Genomic DNA, 16,092 nt, shown 5'->3' on the forward strand with positions numbered 1-16,092 from the left:
GCATCATGCAGCTCCAGGAACAGATCCTACCATATATTCCAAAGCTCAGGATAAAGAAGATAGAATGGCTTAGGTTGGAAGGGAACTCAAAGATCCCCTTCTGGTAATCTCAGTCATACAGAAGGTATTCAGGGCCATCAGGGTTAGTTTTCAGGCAAAGATAAGGAAGCATTTGACACATGAAAGAGTGTCAGCCTTAAGATTTACAACCACAAGTTTGCTTCTTCATAGACCTCATACATCCCACTGCAGGTTTCCTATACTAGTAACACTCCCACAGATCTGAAATTATTACTGCAAAGCACTACACGTATGACACTGTAGTATTTGGGGATCCCTTACATCTATAGGTCTTTTATATTAGGTAGGACATTGATACTTTGTCCCTACACTTATGTAGGTGACTACATGAGACAGGGGATACATACAGCCTGTGGGACGCACAGGACTGTCCTATTCACTGATAAAGGAGAGCTTATAACCATTACCTAAGTGGAAAGTCCCCTGTTCATTTCCCAGGAAGATCAGAAAGAGAATGCAGAGTTCAGCACACCTTCCAGTAAAGCTGAAATACGGCAATTTTTTTCACAGTGCTACAGGCAGACAGAATAAATGAAATAACAATAAGAGCCTCCACTGAACTGAATGGCAAAGCTCCTGGTGACATTAGCTATTTCTTAAATCAGCATAACTAAGTCTTGCTTCCCAGCCCCCACCGTCCCTTCGGACATCCAAAATAGCTGTAGGAAATAGGAGAAACATGACTCAAAGAAAGACTTTTCCTCTTAAGGCCCAGCTTCCTTCCTCGAACACTTGGGAGAAGTTTCAGCTAAACACACTTATGAGTTAGGGGTTTTCTTTGAAGTTCTGCTATTGTTAAGAAAAACTCCCCAGGTCCTCACAGCCTCTGCAGCAGGCATCCTGGATCAAGCAGGGCAGTCCTGGAGTACAGGATCTTCCTGCTTCAAAATGCTATTTTCTCCAAGAAAGCAGGATGTGAGGTTACTCCATCATCTTACTCTTACAACAAAAACAGTCGCAAGGACTTCAAGGTTTTGTGCTAGGATGTCTTGCAAGGACCAAGACTGAAGCTTAGTCCTATAGTTCAGCACGGACAGCACATCTACTCATTTGACCCGGGTCAGCTACACAATCTGTATTGTCTGGCCTGCCGCAAAGGATAAATTCCCATCCTCAAATACATCTCACAACTGGTTATTGCTGCTAAGTGGTTGTGCATGGCCACCCAACAGAGAAACAAGGCTGTGAGAGCTGCACTATGCTGCACCCAGCTGCAACTGAACCTCAGTGTCCTCTAAGGGTGCACAGCAGATTCAGCCAGATCCACAGAAGGAAAAGCCAGCAGTGGAGTTTTGCAACAGAACTTGAGTTCTCGAAGCTTCACCGGTTCAAACGTTCATAATGCATCTATTTAGTGATAGAGCTTATTTGGGGGAAAGCCTGTTTTAATTATTTCTGAATCATCACTGAATGTCTCCTGTAGCCAGACAGCATTTTTCTACTGGAAACTTCAATTTGGATGAGTGAAGAACTTTGAGAGAAAAACTGAAAGCATTAAAACCGTGGCTCCATAGAGCTCAGATGAAGACAGATCACAACTCAGCATGCATATAGCAATCACAAAGGTCTCCATTCCTCTTCCCAGACAACTCCTTTTGCTGTTTATTACACTGCTGCCAATCCACTCCCATGCAGGCCATAAGGCACAGCGCATAGAGCCCGAGATGCTTGGGAGGAGCAGACTGCAAGGGATGACTACATCTCTGCTTTGGGAATACTCAGAAGTCAGGAAAGCCTCATATTGACAAAACCATAACTCAACAGACTGGAGCCATGGCTGTATGCTGCTCAAGATCACAGCCAAACAGAGATGCTGTAAGCAAAATATCAAATTATTTAAGCTTAAAAAGCCTCTCGAGGCCATTGTGAGCCACAAGTTGTCATGGTAAACCCGAGCAAAGCTGGAATATAAGATGTACCAAAGGGACAATCAGAGGTTCAGAGAGACACACCAGAAGGAACTCCAAGTCTTCTGTTTGTAAAGATGATGAGTCCCTGGGAGGCAAAAACCCTCAATCCCTTGCTTAATTCTTTGGTGTCCAGAGAAAGGCAACAAAGCTGTGAAGAGCCTGGAGCACAGTCTTATGAAGAACAGCCAAGAGAACTGTGATTGTTCAACCTGAAGAGGAGGCTCGGGGAAGACCTTATGCTCCACGAAGCCCAGAAAGGAGGTTATATTAAGGTGGGAATCTGCCTTTTCTCTCAGGCAACAGTGGTAGGATGAAAGGTGATGGCCTTAAGTTGCACCAAGGGAGGTTCAGGTTGGATATTCAGTTCCATTCCCTCCAAACCAGCCCTCAACCATGTTACTGAGAACTGATTTGGCTTTAGTTTTTATAAAAGGCAATAAACCATTCCTGGAGCTTTGAAAGATAACTATTTGAAAGAATCATTTAACCTTTTAATGTTTCATTTCACAGCAGTATTTTGCCAGCTGGAACAACCTCTCCTGAATTTTGCTGTTGTGCTGAGGCAGTATGGACAGTAATGGCAATGAATTGCTGTCTGAGATTCCCCTGCTGGGGCAAAGCTAACACGAATTTAAGTATTTTGTAATCAAAGAACAGTTCACTTGCATGAGATTGATGTGTAATATCTTCTTGTAACACTGGAGAGAGGGCTAATAAAACTCCTCCTCTGGGTGGATAGAGAAACTGAGTCATGTGGAATAATCACCACTGAATTCCACATTCAGCAGACAGTTAATGAGATGCTTAGGCTGTTCACTGTCTCATAAAGCATTTAAGCATGGCCTGTATGGTATGAACCATCAATTTGTCAATTGAAGAATGCATTTTTTCAAAGCACAAAGCACTCAGTAGCTCTAGCTGGAATACAGTTGTGGCTTCCTACTTCTATCCTAGTGAATGGTTAAATGCATGATAAGCTTAGTAGATATTCCTGACCCAAACACAAGGGACGTAGAAGAACCACCACAACTTCAGGCCAAGGAAATCTAAAAATCAAAATCATTAAGGCTGGAAAATACCACTGAGACCACCCAGTCCAACCATCAACACACCCCAACATGCCCACTGACCACATCCCCACGTTCCCTGAACACCTCCAAAGACAGACAGCGACACACCACCTCCCTGGGCAGCCTGTGCCACTGCAGCACCACTCTTACTGAAAAGATACTTTATCTAATATCCAGCCTGAATCTCTCCTGGCACACCTTGAGGCCATGAAGCTGTACAAAGCATGCTGCCTTCGTGAGCATGCATGGCTTTCTGATCTGAAGGGCATTGTGAATGGGCAGATAAACAGGGAAGACAAAAAAAGAAATCCCCTTTGCAAAGCTTTAGAAATTCACTCCAGCCTTATTTCTTTACTGCGCAAAGAAGTCTGGTATGGGCAATTTCCAGAAAGTACATATTTCAGCAACTTACTGTACTGCTCCCTTAATGAACACATCACCAAGCGATGAACCTTTATAGAGTAATAATACTTTCCAAAAGATGATGCCTCTCCATCTATATCCCAGTCCCTCTTAAACACCACCAGGTGGGCAAAATACTCCCCAGCTTACATTTGTCACTACCAAACAAGGAAGTATTTACACATTCAGGAAGAAAACAAAGACAATTAACTTCTCATATTGTTGAAGAGGATGTTCTACATCAGATTGTTTTATCTTTATTGTTTTCAGTTGCAGAATTATGTAAACACCGATTTAGAGAACCCAAAGGACTCTGAAGATTCAGTTTAATGATTTGTAATAGTTTAATTGGGCTGTAAACCAGCCCCTGCAGGGAGCTGAACACAGGTACAAACACATACTTCATGTCCCTACCAAAAACTGCCAATTGTTTTTTTTCCTTGCATGAACAACAGTTTCTAACCACCCCCAGCAGCACAGCACTTCCACATAGTCAAGTGTTTAAATAGCATTAAGATCTGCATAGCGAGCACCTACAGCTTGGAGTGGACACATTCTCCTTCACAAGGAGCAGGCTGAAGGATGGCATATGTAGGGGAATTGCCATTGGCCATGAAGAAGTAGTCACAGCTCAATCTCTCCACAACGTCCCTCATATAAAGGCTGTACATGGCAATTTAGAGATGTACGAGGTGTGTGAGCACATTACATCTAATCATTTCTGGTGATGTACCCAGCACTTCAGGGATGGCAAACCCACCTCAAGACACACACACATCTGTTGAGCCACCACCTCCATGCACCTGTAAGCCTCCAGGCAGCAGGAATCTCGGACCACTCAGGCAGGCCAGAGCTTGTTCTGAGCAGAGGTTTCAGCCATGCACCCAAAGCTTCTGCTCTTCCCCTCCCAGGGAGAAAAGCAGGGCAAGGAGACAAATCCCTGCGAAAAGGACAGCAGGTGTCTGGAGGAAAAAGGCCAGAAAACCTGAAATTACTTCTGCAGCAAAACTAACTAGCTTGACAAATGAAACATAATAGAAAGCACAGACTTTGCTCCATTCTCCATCCACCACTTCTCTGGTCATTTCATTTGCCCTTCTTCCTCTCAAGGAACTAAAATGAAATGCATATTTTACTGTAAGCTTCTTTACAGTGCAGGCTGCAAGAGGCTGGAGGGCTTCCCTTGGGGAAATGAGCTAACCAGCACTGGCTTCATCCTTTAATTCCAAAAGCCAGAGACTTTCATTTTCAATTTCCTCTTATCCAGGGCTTTTCATTATGTTCAGGTCGCTTCTCCACACGCTTTTATTGAGTGACAAGTGTGAGCCAGGAGGAGACAGACAGACACCACGTGTGGTGCATGAAACACCTCCAGAACTGCTCTGCATACATTTAGGAAAAGGCCTCTGTAAACAAAGACCACGATGAGTTCTGGCTTACCCTGGTATTGAACCACACAGCTGGCCATCTCACTGAGATCACATACCTGAACATCGTAACCAAGTTTTACTGTGCAGAAAACAATTGGAAGTTTCCTGTCTGCAGGCTTTTATGGGGCTGTATTATGACCAGCTTTCATCATTTGGTTAGATACAACAAGGTAAAACATACCAGGAATACAGGGTTGAGTCCTTATATCTGCCTATCTGCAAAGCATTTTTCTTTTCCACTTCATCTCTGCAAAGCATACATTGTCACAATGTCTGTATTTGCTCCCATTAAAGACATTTGCTCTCATTAAAGACAGCCTTGAACACCTTCAGGACCTTCCCAACAAGCAATTATACCACACTTCCCAGGAAATGCTTCCTTCCTTATGCAGTAACCTCATAGCTTCCAGTTTTCCAACAAGAAAAAAGCATGCTGCAATGGTCCAATACCAGCTACGGTACCCACCCTTGATTCATTCATTCATAACCAGGCACATCTGGCCTGGTAAGTGCATGGTCAACTCAAAAACAAATGAGAAAGTCTCACTCCATAAACTCCTGTGACAGATTGCTGACTCTGAGCTGAAGTGCTGACAGAAGACTATAATCCACTGCAGTGCCAGGAGATGTCACACCTTCCTCTGTCACTCCTGGCTGCCAACAGGAGTGCCAGTATCAAGTGATATTTGACTTTCGATATCAAGTGGGTTAACTATCAGTTAACCACATACTTAGAGGCTTTTCTCAGTATCAGATCTTCATCGTTTATTTCACTTAAGAGAAGGATTTGCAGGCATGTTTTCAAGTGGCACAACAGTATTAGAAACTCATCTGCCAGACAATGCTCTGCTGAGCCACTTATCTAGTAAGTATGACCCCTAGAGAAGGATCCACTTGAACAGCACTGGAGGCAGAACTGGGCTGGACCAGTCTGATCCTACATTGCAATTATGTGTGGTATAAAAAACCCTATATACTAACACTTGTATTTGCATGTACAAGCTAATACACTCATTTGTTTTAGGTGTTATTACTGCATTTCTCCACAGGTTCAAGTTAAGCAGAGGTCAGCACCAAGTGTTACTTCTAAGAACTCCTAAGCAGGGCATAAGAATGCAGATGGCAATTTGCCCTCTGCAGTCCTCAAAATACTACACTGCATGCCAGCCATGCAATTATTTGAGGAAAAAAGACATAATCACTTTGCATTTCCATAAACAGAAGATATATTGCGTCTATTATTTTACATTTAAACAGTAATTGAATATGCAAAGAGCTAATTACTGTGATATATTAGAATCATCCATAACCTCCGACTTGCAAATATTTATTTTTTTAGTTAATTCAGAGAAAGACTTTCACCACAGGTGTTTAATCCCTTTGGTTTCCCACTTGAACTGTAGGACTAGGTTGGAAGGGGCCTTAAAGACAATCAAGCTCCAATCCCATCCCTTGGCTTGATACTCCAGACTGACACAGCACAAGATCTACTCCATGCTGCAGTCAGCCCAGATCATCCCCAGAGCCCCCATCCCCTGCAGTGATCTCTGTGTGCTGAGGCCTACAGAGAGACATTTTAAGGTAAATCATACTCTCTCTATTAGAAGAAGGGAGAGGACCAAACCTTTGCACAGCCCAGCATCACCTGTACGAACCTCTAATTTCCTATCACAACCTGTTACTGAGCTTTGACCCAGCAAAAAGCAAGCTGCAGAGGGGAGGCACTGCCCTAGGAGCACTGGTGTTAAATACAGCAGGGACTGCAGCCACCAAGATCCTCACTTAACACACAGCACTGAAGTGTGGCTGCTAATTCCTTGAGGTTTGGTAGTTGTACATGTGCCCTGATTTCTTCTAATAGAGGTCAACGTGCCCGCATTTCAGGGAGCAATTGACTGAGATTGAATGAGGGATAGCTCATTTTTCCATATCAAATCAAATCCTTGATGATTCTCATTTAAGAGCAGAGCTGCTCACTGATGCAGACCCCTGATTTTTTGTCAAACTCCCACAGTGCACCATTTTACAGCATTTACACCAAGGCAGGCCAGCACAGCAAAGCAGTTCCCTGAAGCATAAGATTTGATTAACCTTGTTAGCTTGCCTTGCAGAGTTGCAAATATTGTTAGACATCATGAAATTATCCAGCCCTATTTAAAATCCAACCAGAGTATTTGGCCTGCTGACCTCCCCCAGCAACACATTCCACGAGCAAAACTAGAGCAGCTCCCATCCCTGATCTCAGTCAGCAGCAACTCTTCACACTTCTTCACTGAGTGAACAGAACTTTTCCTCTTGACCCTTTCCCCATTCAATCCAAAGCGATCTCCACCTCAGGCCACAAAAACCTGAGACGTCCCTGATCAGCTTTAAAAATAAAGAAGCTACCTACAAATTCCTAGCACTTAAAGGAAGGAAACAGAAGAACTGGGAGCATAGTATGCCCTAGGTTGGAAAGGGCCTCAAAGATCACCCAGCTCCAACCTCCTGCTGTGAGCTAGTTGCTCCTACCAGCTCAGACTGACCAAGGCCCCATCCAACCTGGTCTCAAATGCCTCCAGGGATGGGGCATCCACAGCTTCTCTGCACAAAGACATCTCCCAGACTCGCACAATATTATCACTGATGATGCTCAGCAAGCATAAGAATATATTTGTATGGACATCCAGGGAAATGCATTATTATACATCACTTAAAGTATAATTACATCTTTATTACCCAGTGTCCTGTCCACTACTTATATTCAGTACTGACAATCTGTACCGACTGGTCTACCAGTCCAGATCAAGACCCAAGCAGGTGCTTCAGAAAGCAATGCAACAGACCTCATCCAATAGCTGAAAAAGTAGAGAAAGTAGCATTATGGCTGCAGGGGCTGACAACATGCAAAGTGGGACGGCTCCAAATGATGTGGAGGTGTTCCCTTCCTGCTGATTTTCACTCCATAAACCCTCCTGCTGGTTTGCAATGGATGCTCCTTTGGGCCCCTTTGGAGCCTGCCTGTTGCTTTCCCTGACTCACAACAACAATAAGCATTCAAAGTCCTTCTGTTGGAAATACACACCGAATCAATTACAACAACATCATCCTTTTTAATCAAGGTTAATTTCTGTGGGTAATGCTTTTCTCTGTTGGAATACTGTCGGATGTTTTTAGATCTCCAATTTTATATAAATTTAGCCTCTGAATTCTCAAGGAGAGAGTTGCTAAGGTAACCAGAGCCAGCCATATTGCTGTATGTTCTCCCCATGGAGCTTCATTAGGGCTAATCAGTCATTTCCAGGGTAATAGAATATGTCACTTCCAGGAATAAAGATACATCTTTTAATGGTGACAGAACGCTTATTGAGTGCTTAAACTCCTCGCCTTCTTAAAAATCACTGACCCCCTCTGTAGAGAAGTAATACCTGGGAAGTGATGTTTAAGACCACACACAATGTGACAAAGACCAGACCAGAGAATTCCACAGACCTGGAGTTGGTTTGCAACAGCAAAATAGGGTGGTTATGGGTGAGGATCCCTTCTGCTGGTAAGGGAACCAAGTCAACACTTGAATGCAAAGCCTGTGTTCAAAACAAGTCTGACCTGTATGAACTGGAGGTTTACAGTATTAGTGGCTACTTTGGAAGACTGTATGGAACAGCCTACTGATAGTTCAATCCCTCAATGCTCTATTTTCTTCCCTAGAGCTTAAAAACCTCCCCCATTTCAGATTGCTGAAAAAGTCTGCTGAAAAACGCTCTGTCTATGGTCAAAAAGAGCCTGTTTTCCTAACTACCACTACACAACTCGTGAGCTGTTAAAGGTAACTTCAAAACACAAGTTTCATTCTTGTGCTTTGTCTTCCCAAATCCAGTTTCTTTCAAGTTTCTCAGTCAGTCCTAAGTAAGCCTCATCACACCTTCTGCCACTGCCTTCAGAAGAGGACCTGATGTTCAAGTGCACAATCATGGACCTCTTGATGCCTTCAGGATGGTGCTGATCCACAGTTACCCACTCAGTAACCATTTTTATCCCCAGTCTCCTTCTAAGTAACAGTATCTTGAGCAACTGAGAGCAAGATCTGACTTGACCTTACATAACAAACTGACAAACAGCATTAAACAAGTATATTTGCTGCAGATGCTGGAAGAAGCTTTTGCACAGCTCCTCGTGCATCCGCCTGCATATCCAGCAGGGCTCTGAAGTCCTGGCCACCACCCAAAAGCTGTGGTCATCAGACACCAGGATCCCAGAGGAAAAGCTTTCCCCCTTTCCTCCTCCATTCATCTTTAGAGGTTCCTCTGAAGCAGAACAATGTAGTTACACCTCATTGCTCCAGCTCTGCTGAACATCATGTCTATCTTATTAAATAATGGATATAAAACTGCAGCTGGGAAGGACAGCATCTGTCAGCTGATACCGTATTTATTGTTTTCCCTTGAAAGAGCTTTATTGTAATCCTGCAGCAGGTTCACTTACAGATGAACAGAAGTTTTAAATAAAGAGGCAGCATCTTTTGTGCTGAAGAAGCAAAGGCAGTTGGGGACTTACGCGTGTTTTGTCAAGATAGCTTGTTGTTAGCTTGTCTTATCCCATTAGTAAATGTATAATGATGTGAATTTGAATAAGATTCATGACATTATAATGGCAATATGGTTTTAAAAGTGCACAGAAAAAGCAACATTTGCAGCACAGAGGTATTTAATGGCCATCTGAGTAATAAATCATCTTCTTTCAGCATAAATTCACATTACATGCAAGCACATGCAGAAATTCAGTGCCATCACCACACATTTACATTGAGCTTGAAGTTTGTTCTGTAAAATAAGAATGTAGGGCATGAATGTGCATTTGAATGAGAAGAACAGCAGCGCTGTTTGACATCTGAACAAAAAGCAGGTGGGCAAGGTGTTTAATTTTGGTAGTTCTAGGGATATAATACTGCAGTTTTCTTCCCTCTCACAACAGTCTCTCTTGCCTCCTAAAAATGGCATCTCCTGGAGTTACTTTAAGATCCTGGAATGTTAACTCATGGGAAAAAAAACAAACACTGAGAAACGTAACATTGCACTGCTCAGGATCCAGACTCCATTTGACTGTCTGGATGACTCCTCCTCCTGGCACAACTGCCACACTACCAACAGCTGTGGCTGCTTCTGGGCAGGGCACCCAGTTATGATGATTGGTTTGAGCAAGCATCCTTCCTCACTAAGTAGAGACAAGGCACTGGCAGCTTTCCCCTCACTGTGGTGTAGGAAGGATGGACTATTCCCTCAAATCACACCGCTCCAAACCTTTTATTTGCTGCCACCTACCCCAAATTGTGAGCTTGGGCTGGCAAGCTAAGGGCACAAGCAACATTCCTTTCTTCCAGTTTCCTGGAGGAGAAAACCATCAAAGAAAGCTGGAAGCATCTTCACCATCATTACCCATACTAATAAGAGTGCTGAGCATTCAGAGCTAGGCTGCTGTTGCAGCTGAAGTAGCACAGCTCAGCTCAAACAGAAAGGGCCCCAGCAAGCTCAGAGGGAGAAGCTCAGAGCCCAGGCTCCAGGGGAATACCCCCCTGTTAGCAATCATTAAGCACTGAAGGAGGAAATTAGAAACAGAACTTGTTCTGCTTTAGTCATCTTCATCAAATTCCCTGGTGCAGTACACTGGCTGCCCAGGTTTTCTTCAGCTTCTTTTCATCTGTCCTGCACTAATATCCAGACAGGCATGTAGCCCTGCAGACATGGAAATCCTGGCACACTGCTTGTAAAGCCACGGGGAACAGCTTCAAGACCTCCACTCTCCAGCAATGTCCCCCTTCAAGAGCACACAGTGGTTTCTCCACAAGTCAAAATACCTTTCCGATTAAAGAAACAGAAAAGTAATACAAAGGAAAATTAAGCCTCTGCAGAAAGTATCTTCCTGAGCCTGAACATCTGCCATAGTACTTCATGAAGCAGAAAGCATTACTCTGAGCATCATTAGATTCAAAAGCGTTGCAGGGGAAAGCTGCTTGATTTGGAAGCTCCAGGGAGAGACTGTGATCGGAGCTAACATTTGAACTGCCACCCTTTGGCATAGAAAGATCTTTCTTCAAAACTCACCAGCGCCTTCTTTTCCCTCTTGCTTAGGGCTCATTCCCAGAAGCAACATCCACTTTCCCTGCAGGATCTCCCTCCTCAGCCTCCCTTGGACACCACATCTTGGCTGCCTGCTGGGAGCCTTTGAAACAAGGATTTCCAGGCACCCAGCTTCCCTCCTCTGCTAACATCTCATCTCCATTTAACTACAGGCTGCCTGCTGCTAAGCAGCTTGTTCATCAGCCATAATGATAGCTGTTCATCATAAGAACGGAACATGGAAAGGCATGCACTCAAAGTACAAGTTCAATACTAAATACAACCCCTCCTCATTTCTACACCCAGACCAAAGCTTAACAAAGGCACCTGCAACAATAGAACATTCTTAATAGCTCAGTGCTATGGAACAAGCAAAGCCCATGATAATGATGAAGTTGACATCTATTATCTTCACACCTATCAAAAGTTTTCAGCAGCTGATTCAACAAAAAGAAGTTCAATTGTTGTGCTTAAATCAACTATGAGATATGGGAAAAAACCTGATGCTCATGCAGCCTAAAAGCTAGGGTAACAGCCAGATAACCAAATAAAAGCAAAGGAAAATGTCTGGGGGGAATTTGCTTTCCCTTCACTGGAGAGGAAGGATCCAGTTTATTTGCTTTTCAGATATGGAAGTAGAAAAGCATTGCACTTTCTGCAGTTATACAGATCACAAATAAAACATCTCAGGCACTGTTGCTCAGCTGGAGACCATGAACAATTCACTGCTCTGGCTTTTGAGCATCCTTCATTCCTGCTGGAGTTAAAAACATGCTGATAAGCACCCAGAAATTTGAAAGCTTACACAAAACTTGTCCAAATAAACCATCAGAAATCCTTGATCTGCAAACCACAGCAAGTAAACAACATCCAAATCAGCTGCTCAGATTTTCCAGCACTTGCGTTGCTGGCTGGGATTAGAAAATACAGTCACAAAAACCAATAGATAGAATTTTATATGAAAGGTTCTGTACTCTGAGGCTGGAGAAAGTACCACCTTAGGTCACCCTCTTGTGGCCTGGGATCATTCTGCAGTCACTCTGTCCTGCTGTCCTATCTCCATCACAACCCAGAAGCCCCAAAGCTTCCACTCCCCTACATGGAGAGTACATGATTTTGAACCCATATTGACCTTTTTTTTTTTTGATCTTCGTGTTTTTATTTCTTTGCTGCTAGGGATTTGTGCTGCAAGGTGAATCTCTTGAGAAAATGCATCAGTGCAGGAAAATAAGCTTATACAGCAATCAACACCACATTTGGGACATCAGAATCCTAGGGTGAAAGTCAAGCAGTAAAGATCAAAGAATACCTGCTTCCCTCCAAGCCCTGCACCCAGCCCTGCTGTACCAGTCCTGTTCAGTTCAGAGAAGCTGACCTGCTCCCTGCACAGCTGGGTGCCTGCTGATGAGCAGCCTTCTCAGCAACCTGCCACCTCGCAGAGCAGCAGCAGCCGCCTGGGGAAAAGCTGAGCTATCTGCATTGTCAGAGCACTTCAGCATTGCAGGGCACTGCTGAGCATAGATGAGTCAGTTCAGTGACCTGATCTGACAGGATGGGGGAGAAGAAAAAAAAATAAATGGCAATCTTCCAGTAGATCAGTGTCTCAACCTAATTTGCCCTGAGAGGGTAAAAGGGAAACAGGGGAACAATGCAACTGGGAGATGGTAGGGGAAGGTGATGGGCAAAGCACAGCCCTTGCTGGGTGCAGCACCAAGGCACACCCTAAGCCTCTCTCTATTTTTGTTTGGATGACAGAGATTACACATACCCATATCCTCCCATTACAGCTATGCCTTAAGACAAAGGCCATTGTAAACTAGGATTTAAGGTAAGCTGCCTTTTACCTTTTTGATTTGTACTTGTTTATACACTTACGCAAGTACTAGCAACACCCCTCTGCACATCAGTGCAATGAAAGGGAGCAAACAAGGCACTGGGAGAAAGAGTATTTTATAAGTCTAACTCTCCTTTTGCATTGTCCCTATTTATATAGGGCAGTCTGATTTTCTTTGCCAACTACAGCTGATCTATATACCACAAACATTCAACAGACCCTTGCTCAGCTGGGTTTCTCAGTCTCACTGGAGTGCTTTTTTGTTTCATCTTCCTGCACCTTCGGAGAGAGAAAATATCACAGCTCAGGCTGGTGGGCAATTTTTAAAGGAAGAAAAAAAACCTGAAATATACAATGAGGGCAATCTAGGAGACCTAAGGAATAAAAACAACAGTGGGATTTGGATGCCAAGGGCTAGGCAGTACTCAGATGGCTGCAACTGTTATAATAAAGAGCAATGGATACCTGCTCTCTTGGAAATAAACCTTAAACTTTTGCCCAAAATAAGTGGAAAAAGAAAACAAGCTGCTCTGTGCTGAATGTATTTCCCCCAGAGAACAGCAGCCCTGGTTACTCTTCACCTTGCACATCCCTTCACACTCAGCATGCACATTACTTTCAAAATCTCCTTAGTCTTAGACTAAACCTGAGCAACAGAGAAAGCAAAGCATGATGACAAAGTGAGTGCATGAACCCAGAACTGTCCCTGCCTCTTGCTGCTTACGAAACATGAGTATGCACTGCTCAAACCTCTGTGAGAGAAAAAGGCTAAGTCAGCAGAGGGGCCTATGCTCTACACTTCCTTTAATGTGCCCCCCTACAGCTAAGAGCCTACACTGGTTGAATAGATCTCAGTTCACATGGTCAGGATCCCAGCAACCCCAAGCGACAACTGATGAGGGCAGCATCTCTGAAGAGCAGCAGATAGACCCAACATTTCCCTGCCCTAGGGGAAGCAAGGCCACTGCATGGCAGCCTCACTGGGTGCTCTGCAGAGCAGAAGCAGGTGTTATTTATTGATCTAGATTCAGTAGAAATTATTTGCTGAACACAGCTGTGCAGGTTATCAGGAGATGCCCAGCTGACTGATTGCAGCCAGCACATTTATAACAGCTGGTGGGACGTGGCAGAAGCTGTCCAGAGAAGAGCTCTCAGTACAACATGGTCTAACCTAAGCACCCTTGCAACCAGCTCCTTGCGCAGTAGCAACAGAAGGGTTTCCTTGTATTGGTTACAGGTGTCTGAAGTGTGGGCTAGGATTAAGCCAGGTTGCCAGTCCAAGCCCTCAAACATCCCTTAAAGTCACCCAACAACTGGGAGCCATACTACATACAAGCTGGTCAAACAAAGATTTCATATGCACATGCTTTCTGCCTCCTTTGTTGCATAAGGAATGCCCAGAGTTCCTGGGAAAGCAGACAGCACATTATTGATGGCCCACTCCCAAAAGGATCATTTCTTCCTGCCTCTGTCCTCAGGGAAGTGCAACCTCTTAGCAGGAAAGAAATATCAATGCTCAAGGGCTACAGCATATAAATAACTTTAGCAAAGGTCTTTGCTTTCCCCTCAGATTAGGTGCATTCCGTTGCACTGATTTATCTCTTTGGTGAGGCTCATTCTCATTTTTCTTAGTTATTCCTGACACACTATAAGAGCTATCAAGGTTCTCATCTAATAAGCAATTACCCCCTGAAGAAAACAGTGGAATCTCAGCAGGCTTTGGTTCCATGGAAGGCAGAAAAAAAACAAAAAGGACTGAAAGTGAGGCCTCATAGCCTGTGCCTCATAGCCCTGGATACCCAGTGCAAGGAAACACAAGGCCTGACCTTCATTCTAAAGCACAGTCACACAGAGTAAGCTTAAGAAAAGCACAGCCTTGCTGCAGTGTCTTAGTTCACCATAACCAGCAGAAAGGGCAAGCATGGTGGACGACAGAACAGCTTCAGAAGGCACGTACCCCGAAGACATGATAGGTGCTTCACCCATCCTAGGCTCCTGTTCTCCAGACCTAAAAATATCCATTCTTGGCTACTACTTTGATCTAATATTGCACCAGGTACACTGCAGCAAAACAAGCACACCATCACATCCTCCAGCACTTGTTAATGTTTGCAAGCAGCGCTCTCAGATCAATAGCCCCTTCCAAGGGTTTACACTTAGCAGCAGGTCATCATTTTATCTGTTAATACAACTTCCATGGTTTCTTACTAGTGACAATAGAAGTAGAGAGAAACATGAGCTTCACCCTAGCTGTGACCAATGGGTTACCAAGAAAGAATAGCCAGAATAAGTGAATGAGTAATTTCATTAGGGCACACATTGAACATTGATTTTACTCTCTGCAGGAGGAAGGGTGCTTTCCAAAGAAAATGTCAAAACACAGCAAAGCGAGTTTAAGGAATAAAGTAGTTTGAAAATATGGATACTGCTCCTAGGCTGACAGCTTTAAAACACTTCCTAGCATTCATCCTACCCACAGCCCGCTGCTCCAACACTTCTAGAGAAATAAGCTGCTCAAATCCTTACCTTACTACTTCAGTGGGTACTCCTAGGTGTAGCAATCACCATACTGACGCTGCAAAACGTGCATTAAGTTGTAGTCATAATTATGCACTTTTCATTCTTCATAGTACTCAGAGCCTTTCTTCAGGCTTAATTCACCCCCTGCTCAACACAATGTACTGGGTTCAGACCCACAGAGGAGCTCAGGGTCAAGTACAAAGTAATAAGCCCTTTTGAATCCAGAATAAATAGGAACAACTCACCAGAGCTTCTGCCATAACGCTCTCCACTCTCACTAATGCTCCTTAGACCAAAGCTCTCAAGAGACTGCAAGTGCCCTTACTGCTCCTTAACAGCACTGGAACTGGTTTCCTCCCACCTTAATTGAAGAAAGATGGGGACAGCACCTGAGACCCATTTGTAGCAACTGATCTGAGCATTGACCCTAATCAATACGATCAGGAGCATGCAGTGTCCAGAGGGGAGGTGGGTGATATTTATCAGGAGGGAGATGTCAATATGAAATAAGGGAAAGGAATTATTTATTATGACCCAATTCCTCATAAGAAAGTCCTAACTTATGAGCTATGGCTCTCACACAGCCCATCAGTCAGTACACCAGAACACCTCTCTGTGTCAGCACACGTGCCCTTGTACAGATGCATGGGGCTGCTGGGACAATGCAAACCACAGATGGGAATGCAGACGATGCGCCCATCCTAACAGGTGGGGAACATTTGCACAAGGTGCTGAAGACCTAGAAAAACAAGA

General features: G+C 44.0%; 1 long non-coding RNA gene across 1 annotated transcript in view; it reads right to left on the reverse strand.

Moving 5' to 3' along the window:
• The window catches only part of LOC140256956 (uncharacterized), a 39,821-nt gene extending 24,435 nt beyond the window's left edge, over nt 1-15,386 (reverse strand). Inside the window, exon 1 of the long non-coding RNA XR_011904886.1 lies at nt 15,346-15,386. This is a non-coding gene — a long non-coding RNA (uncharacterized lncRNA). The remainder of the gene's footprint in view (nt 1-15,345) is intronic.
• Nucleotides 15,387-16,092: the final 706 nt, after the last annotated feature.

The sequence above is a fragment of the Excalfactoria chinensis genome, chromosome 10, assembly GCF_039878825.1.
Source record: "Excalfactoria chinensis isolate bCotChi1 chromosome 10, bCotChi1.hap2, whole genome shotgun sequence".
Lineage (NCBI taxonomy): Eukaryota > Metazoa > Chordata > Aves > Galliformes > Phasianidae > Excalfactoria > Excalfactoria chinensis.